We start from the raw sequence: 8467 nt of genomic DNA, 5'->3' as shown, positions 1-8467 counted from the left end.
ACCTGAGAGAAATCATTCAGAGTCTATTAGTAATGTGGCAGGTAGGATCCACAAGCAAACATGTACAGTGCTTTGCTAATTCTGCCACAAAAAGGGAATGGCCTTAATGATAATGAAAAGCCTGCCAAAGAAAGAGTGAATGCAAAACTTTCTCTCCCTTAATTGTCCAGGAAACGTAAGTTAAATTTAAATGCTAAATTTAGATTTCATTGGAAAAAAAAAAAAAAAGAACAAATAGCTGTAATTAAGGCTGAATATTTATGGAGTAAAATAAAAGACGGAGAGAAAGAAAACAAGCCAATGACTAATCCAAGAACATTACAGATTTATAGCAAACTGCATTAGTAAGCAATTCAGAATCAAGGCCTCAGATTTCCCCAGTCTTTTTTAGGCAAAAGCTCCATAGAAGTTGCAGCAGGAAGTTGACAGTGACTGCAAAACTGAATTCAAAAGAGATCTCAGAAGGATTTGAGTTTTTGCTAAAACATAGGAAATCCCTTTTGCACGGAAAGTAATTGATTGGAGAAAAACAGCCTATTTTATTCACCTATTTACCTCTATGAATACGAATTCAGCAGCCTTCTGCATTTGGTCAGACTGAATTTGTGATTTCATGGGTAGAGCCATCAGATGTTAGCTTTCAAAAAACTAAGGTCTCCTCTGGGGAAAGACTGCAGCTGAGTAAGAGCCTGAGGATCCCATCCAAACGGATGAGAACGGAGGGAATGTTTTCACTGATCTGTGGAGATTTGGATCTCAGAGCAGGAAAAAAACAGCAGAGCCTTTTCTGAGCCTGCAAAGAAGCGAAGCCTTATGGCCAACTGCAGGCACATACAGGGATTGCCACACGGCTTTGTTTGGATGACTCCAAATGTACGCTGGATGACACAAATGTACAGGCATATAAGACAGTACTGAGTTCCTGGAAAAAAGGGAAGAGGAGGGAAGTGGGGGGGACAACCAACAGTAACTTTTTTTTTTTTTTTTTTTACTTACTGGAATCCAAAATTATCTTCACAGAAAATGTGGTTGGTTACTATAATTTAGAAGGTGATCATTGTAATCTGCCTGTTGGTAATTCCCTGAAAAGAAGAGCAGGCTTTTGGCCAGCATGCTCTTATTTTGTTGTACAGGAGCTGTTAAATCCTTCCATCTTTCTTTTTTAAAACTTCTTTAGAACTTTACCTTTCTCAGCATTTGGATCATACCGGAGGCTGGAGTGTCAGAAGAGGAGTCCCGGGGCAGCGGTGAACATCTCACCAGGGGATCTTCTTCCTCTGGCAGGGAAGCAGCAGGGAGGCGTGGGCTGAGGCTGGATGCCTGTCTGCTGCACCATGGTTATTCCTCCTGGGTGAAGAAGATAGCATAGATTTAATGAAGGGGGAACAAAGGGGCTACAAACAGTTCATTGTATATCCATCTCCGTGTTTCTGCTTGTAGCAGGACTTCACATGTCTGTGTTTTCTAAAGGCATTCCAGATCTAGCACTCACAGCAGCCAACACCTCAGCTCTCCTAGGACACACCAAAAGGATATAAGACAGGGATTTATTTGAGCCCATATATGTGCAAAAATTGACAGCTCAATCTGTATGAGGAGGAAGCAGTGACCTACAAATCTGAAATGAAATAGGATACGACCATACATCAGCAGAATGTTCCCAGGCACAGCTCTGGATAAATGACTGCTCAGCTAGTGAAAATATTTTAACTGGATTTGCACAGCTATTGTCAGATACACTCAAAAATGCTTGAAGAGAAACAGACAACATGGCACAAGCATGTCCCAGTAACACCCTCTCTGCACGTTGATAATACTGTAACAGCAAAGGCCACTAAATAGCTGTTTTTAAAGAGATACAGGAGGTCAGCCCAACACAAGAGATGACTAACTTTCAGTAAAGCACTTGCTTAGTGAACTGAGCCTGGGATGCGCTGTGCTTTTGTAGTTCAAAGGGAGCGTCTCTCTCTGTGCGCGCTTGGCTTTTAACACCATCCCTCCGTGTGATTAAAGAAAGCCACAAGAAAGAGGTTTCTACATTATTATCTCTTCCTGGAAAACAAACCTGCCTGTTTCCCCGAAGTTTGCTGGTACAGAATTATGCAGCTTTAAAGGCACCCAGACATTTTGGCTGCCCATCCACTTGCAGTCGTCATTATCTCTGTTTTACTTTACCTGGAACTTAACAATCCCTCATTCCCTCTCCTCCTGGTTTTCAGTAACTCTTCAAAATGAAAATCGATAGCCTTCCTTTTACCCCAAGGTATGGCCTTTCAGATAATCATGCCCTTATTGTGCAGCAGCTGCTTGGAGCCTCTGCAGCAGAAATAGCTCTTGGATGAAGAGTTTCCAGTAAAGTAGCTGCCTTTTTCTAGCATTTCACTGTTTACTTGTAACATTGGTTTAGATCAACGTTGAGTTTTTATCAAGTGATTCAAGTGATGTGTTAGTGGCATGGTTAAGAAAACTCGGAAAGGGTGGCGTTTTTTTTCTTTTTTGTTGTTGTTGTTGCTGTTTGTTTTCAGTTACTTCACATTAGAGACTCTAAATAAACAGACTTTATGAGTCAGTGGATTTTGTTCCTGTCAAATGGCCCTTGAATTAAAAAAAAAAAAAAAAAAAGACCTCAAAGCTCTCATTAGCAGAACTGCATGTGTAATTTCAGTTTCTGTTTTGCTGTTAGCAGGCTTGTAAATGGGTTATAGTAATTCTACTTCTGTTTTAAGAAACTGTCATCATGACAGATAAATGAGAGGTCTCAGGAACCCCCTTCCTGTTCCCATCCCCCCCGCCCAGAAAGTGTCAGGTCTATGAGGGAGAGCTACATTGCAAAAGCCTGGACATAATTTCACACATTTTCTCAGTAGATAGAGCCAGAAGCGCTGGAGCTGTGCAGCCAGGCAGCCAGATCCTTCCCTGGAAATGCACAGCACGAACTCAAAGAACCGCGCATTGAAAGCAAAAGCGCTATGGCCGATACTTCCGATAACCCAAATGACCCGAAATATCAAACAACCTCAGAAAGAAGCCAAGCTGCTCAATGCACAAAACTTGTAGGGATTCGGCATTGTGAGCGGCACCTGGAAGAGCTAGGCATATTCTCAGAAACGGGGTGACAGGGCTGCAGGAAGGGAAGGTGTGGGCACAGGACTGCAGTGAGGCAAACTGTAGCACTTTGGGGCTTTTTTTTTTTTAAATAGAAAATTTGGCTCATCTGCTTTCTGAAGTGTTATGTATACGTTTATGCTACAAATAGGGCAATGACTATGTGGTGTATTGCAACACCATAATACACATGCAGCTAACTGTCCCGCTGTCCTGCCCATCAGATGAGACACCCTGCTAAGTATTTCCTATTTCCTCACCATCAACACGTGTGGGCTGTTTCATTAATTTGCCTTTCCTTAAAATTTGATTGAGTGATCTCTCATAACCACAGAGCAAACCAACAAGAGCAGAAATAGCAGCTGAAGACAGGAATTTTAATCATATTAGAAGTGTAAAAGATACAGTGCTTTCCTTTAAGAGACTCATAGCCACAACACGGTTTGTGATTAAGCTCTTTTGGGTAATCTTAGAAGATTTCTGACAGGAAATTATTGTAACTTTCCTTTCCTTTTCCTTCAGAGGCTTCTGCTTTTGTGTAGAGGAAAAGGGGGGTTTATAAGCAGAGAGCTACAAAAATAAATAGCAAAACCAGTCCAAAATCTCAAGTGTGTAGTTTTGCCAAGAGACTGCCTTCAGTACCAACAGGCATCCCAAAATCTTCTCCATCATTCCCAGGCTAACAAAAGCTCTCATTCAGAAAGTTGCAGTGAAGAGTTGAAAGAGACAACTTTTTGTACAAGGGTCCCAAACCCTGGCAAAGTTTGTCCTTAGTGGGACAACTGAGGACTGCCCTAAACAGTTTGCATAATGTCAACAAACCAAAGGCTGGTGAGAGCCTGGTGGCAGGTCTCAGACACAGCTCTCCCTCTGGAAGGGAAAGCTACAAGTTGATCTTGATTGGAGAAGCAGTGCATAGGCTTTCTTTTCCCGGATCTATAGGAATGTTCCAACGGAGGGTGAGAGCGCTTTCCTGCAGCTGCGTAGTGACCACTTTGTAACCTTCCTTGCTGCCTACATGAAGGATAGGTCAGCAGCTACAGCAGCCAACTTGGATTTTAAGATGTCTTCCCCCACATACACCCACTGCAGTCTCCCCTTAGCACAGAATTACAGAATGGCTGACGTTGGAAGGGACCTCTGAAGGCCATCTGGTCCAACCCCTGCTCCAGCAGGGCCACCCAGGACTGCTTGCCAGGCAGCTTTTGAAGACCTCCAAGGAGGAGACTCCACATCCTCTGTGGGCAACCTGTGCCGGTCCTCCATCACCCGCACAGCACAGAAGTGCCTCCTGGTGCTCAGAGGGAGCCTCCTGTGCTCCGGTTTGTGCCCAGTGCTGCTGGACACCACTAGAAAGAGCCTAGGGAAACAAGGCTGTAATCCAGCTGTGGCATCCAGGGAGATTGTAGCCACTTCAAATCATCTTTGCCAAGCAGATGGGAGAGGGTTCAGGCAAAAAGCTTGAGAACAAGAGAAAGAAGAAACAAACATCTCTCTAGCCTACATGCAGGCTGCTTGTGCAATCAGAAGTAAACGTAAAGCTAGAGACATATATAGCAGTAAGTCACTCAGCTGGGTGTCTGTTCATTCAAACCAGAATTACTCTACATTGCCCACAATCCATTAGAGCCAGAACAGCTTAACTGAAAACAATCTGGTGAGAGAATGATTTTGCCCAGAAGTATGTGGCTGATGAGCAGGAGTTCCAGGTCCCAAAATAGCTCCATTAAAGCTCAGTAAATGAAGCGAGCTTCTCTCTGTGTTGATTTCTGCAAAGCACAGGACTCTAAAGTCACCTCAGCTGGCAGCTTTCTAGAACTGTGATGATCATTGCGAGCACTGATTGATAAAAATATTCCTTCCCCTGCTCAGGAGATAAATACAGCATGGAAAGAAACAAAATGTACTCCCAGTATGCTGCAGCCTAGTCTGACTAGGGCAAAGCTTTCCGATGAAAGTTTTTAAGATATTAATTCTAAGCTGAAGTCTTTAACCAGGACTTGAGTCCAGATTTCTCCAGACTATTTGTGGCCCACATCCAAAATCCATACCTCATTGAGTGATTCTATGCAATGTCCAATCATTTTGAGTAAATGCCACCTCCACTGATGTTGAAAAGTAGTTTACATCTAACTTATCTTTGCCTTTTTTCCTACATTCAAACTCCCTGTTCTAATCACCATTTTCAGTTAATCCTTACTCACTTCTGGAGACGTTTTCTAGTCGGAGAGAGGAGAGTCTGGACCTAAGCAGCAAAACCACTCAGTAACAGAACAAAGGTTTTTTTTTTTTATGATAAAAAGAGCTAGCCTGGAAAAGAACATATCCTTTGTGATACTGACTCTGTGATAAAAAGTGTCAGAAGATAGCATTGTTCTTCTCATGTCATTCTCTGACAGGCTACTTCGATGCTGCAATTCCAGTGACAGGAATTGGCAATGGCTAGAAACAGAGTCCACGTTTTAGGAACATGTAACAAAGTCCAAAGGTCACTTACGCATTTGTGCGTTAATAGAGAATAGGAAGAAGGAAATATTTCATTCATCATTAAAGGGCAGAGAATTTCCTTCAAGCCCTTTTACAGGAATATACAGAAACATATGCTGCTGTGTCATAGGGCTGAGCCCAGCAGAACTTGTACCATTCTCACCTATTTTGCAACACAAAGTTATCTACTTCAAATTATAGCTCATGCAAGTCTGCCTGTCTGCCATGCAAGTTCTTCAGCCAGGTGGATACCAACACCGCTCAGCAGCCATCCAGCCAAACCAGCCTGTTGGTGAGATGCAGTGGGGATGCTGTGTGGGGCTAATTCTGGCTAGCTGCTCATTCAGATGAGCACCCACCAGTTGTGGGTTGGAACTCCTCTTGACTACAGAGGTGTTTTTTCTGGTGGTCAAATCCTCAAATCCTCCCGATGTAGTACAACTGTAAATACTAAGCAATAATCAGGACAGATGGTCAGGTGGAGAGATTAAACAACAACGGAACAGTAAGGAAAGAAGAATTCAACATCACTAAAGTTAAAAAATAAAAATAAATGGCACTGAGCTTAACTAGCTTCAGAAAATCTCCCAGAGGAATGAGCCTTAACTGGCAGTAAAAAATTATTGGAAAAAAATAGTAGGAAACATGCTGGAGGGAAGAGGAAATCCTGCTGCAATGCCATGGGCAGGTTGAACATCATGTCTCTTTTTTCTCCAGTTGCAGGAAGTCAAGATGCTGTTTGTGCCACTTACTCCAACTGACACGCACACACATCCCTTCAGTTAGTATCAAGATCATGTTCACCAGAAAACCTGCACAAAGCCTAGCTCTGGTAAATCACAAAATGAAGTCACCTATATGATAAATACATGTATTTACAGCTTCCTGAGTATGTTTAATATAGGTGGATATTTATAGTCCTGTCTGACAGATCTGAATTTCTTAGCTTACTTATGCTTCCTTTGGAAAAAGCTATATTTACAACAGCTTTTTATAGAACACAGTCAATGAAATTAATATACAGTACTTTTAGCTAACTTATATCTAAAAGGACTCTGCTTTAATATTTTAAGAGCAGGGGAAATGCACGTAGGTCCAGAGAAGCAAAAAATAAAGGAATGCTTGAAGAGACTGATAATATGGAAAAGGGAAGATTTGAGCTTGGAGTGTCTGCAGCAAACCACAGAGCAAAAGGCTAGATGGGACTGAAAGAGAACATTATCCAGATATGGTCAAAATAGGGATGAGAAGGAAATACGAAAGAAGGTATGGAAAAAAAATAAAGTGCACAGAAAATAAAGAAACAGCTTCAAGGAACACAGCCATTATAAAGCTGTTATCTCTACTTTACTTTGGCATCTTTACTAGATACAATCTGGCTTGAGATGAGGAGAAATCTGATATTAATCTGAAAATACTCGCTAAGATCTGTCTATGAATCATAAAAGGACTCCCATTCTTCATTTATTTTAGTATAAACATTTTCTTATTTTATTATTCTATTTTTTTTTTAATTTTTTATTTTTGTATAAAAGAAGAACGTGCTGCAGAGTCCTGGCAGAAGGTTAACATAACAGAAATTTTCTGTTGCTGAGGCCCAAAGTTAAAGGCCACAGGCACTTAAACAGACCTAAATTTGGTGTTTGTGCCACTCTCTCCAACTGACACTTACACACAAACACACCCCTTCAAGTCAGTATCAAGACTGTGTTCACCAGAAAACCTGCACAGAGTATTAGGTAAGGAACATTAAGAAGTTTCTAGTGGAGAGAATATTATTGAATATCAGAGTGCAATTAACTGGATTTCTGGACTGCTAACTGGTACGACCAATTAACATGTGTTTCCAATTACCAGGTTTTGCAAAAGAGATGTGCTGAACGGTGAAGAAAGTCTGTTAGAAGCCATACGGTGTGGCAGTTAATGTAAGTGCTCATATGTATTTATGTAACTAGCACACATGGAAAAATAGCATATCAGCTAAAGATTTATTCTTTGGTCAAAACTCCCCTTCAGGCTGCATCCTTGATATGAGTTGGTCTTTCAGACAGTGACTTTATTTTTGTCACTGCTGTAATTTGTTTGATGGGTTGGTCTGAATTGGACAAAAGCATAAGCCTCAGCTCTGGAATGAAGTAAGAAAACAAATTTTTCCCCTTGTTGGAGTATGTTGGGTTGCTCTGATCTGTATCACAAGACAATGTGTGTTGAGCCAGCAGGTCTTTAAAGCCCTGCTTCATGCAGCAGCCTGCTGAGGTTAACTCTGACAATTGCTGAGCATACTCTGCTGTTAAACAAGCAAGAGGTTGCTGAAGTCATAGGTAGTAAAGCATTTTTTCTCCTTTTAGGCATTTCTTTTTTCAAGACCCAACCTTCAAAATTGGTTTACACTCCAGCTCTGGGCATAAACAAGGTCTTGGCATGATTCCAATCACATGCCAGAAACAGCATGGGATCTAGGGAGCCTGTTCCTAGCCAGCTGCAGTGCAGAACACTGCAGAGCTGGTGTGCAAGGGCAAATCATGAATGGCTTCTAGGGTGGTTGCACACAGGCACAGATCTTGGCTTCAGTCATACTGTGCACTAATCAGGCTAGCAACCTGCGCTGCCTGCATTTGACGGGGACAGACTGACTGCAGACCTGTTAGTTGGCATCAGGAACAGTATCAATTAGCACACATACAGGGATAGGTAGCTTCATGCATCAATGAAGAGGATCCAACCTTAGATAACAGCAGCAGATCCTTCACAAGTAGTGCTGAGGGCTGTTGCTTTAGGCTAAAACAAATGACATTAGTAAACCATCCCACTGTTTAGAAAGCTTACACTGTTCTGTTGATATTATGTGTGAAGAGTTAGGCACTAGCCTTCCCAC

At 41.9% G+C, this 8467-nt stretch overlaps 1 long non-coding RNA gene across 2 annotated transcripts in view; it reads right to left on the bottom strand.

Annotated features, from left to right (window-relative positions):
* Window positions 1-1193: 1193 nt before the first annotated feature.
* Window positions 1194-8467, bottom strand: part of LOC118249181 (uncharacterized) — a 28622-nt gene continuing 21348 nt past the window's right edge. For both annotated transcript variants that reach the window (XR_004778968.1, XR_007708884.1), the window contains exon 4: window positions 1194-1347. This is a non-coding gene — a long non-coding RNA (uncharacterized LOC118249181). The remainder of the gene's footprint in view (window positions 1348-8467) is intronic.

Source organism: Cygnus atratus, chromosome 15 (genome assembly GCF_013377495.2).
Source record: "Cygnus atratus isolate AKBS03 ecotype Queensland, Australia chromosome 15, CAtr_DNAZoo_HiC_assembly, whole genome shotgun sequence".
Classification (NCBI taxonomy): domain Eukaryota; kingdom Metazoa; phylum Chordata; class Aves; order Anseriformes; family Anatidae; genus Cygnus; species Cygnus atratus.
This window is presented reverse-complemented; position numbering and strand designations above follow the sequence as displayed.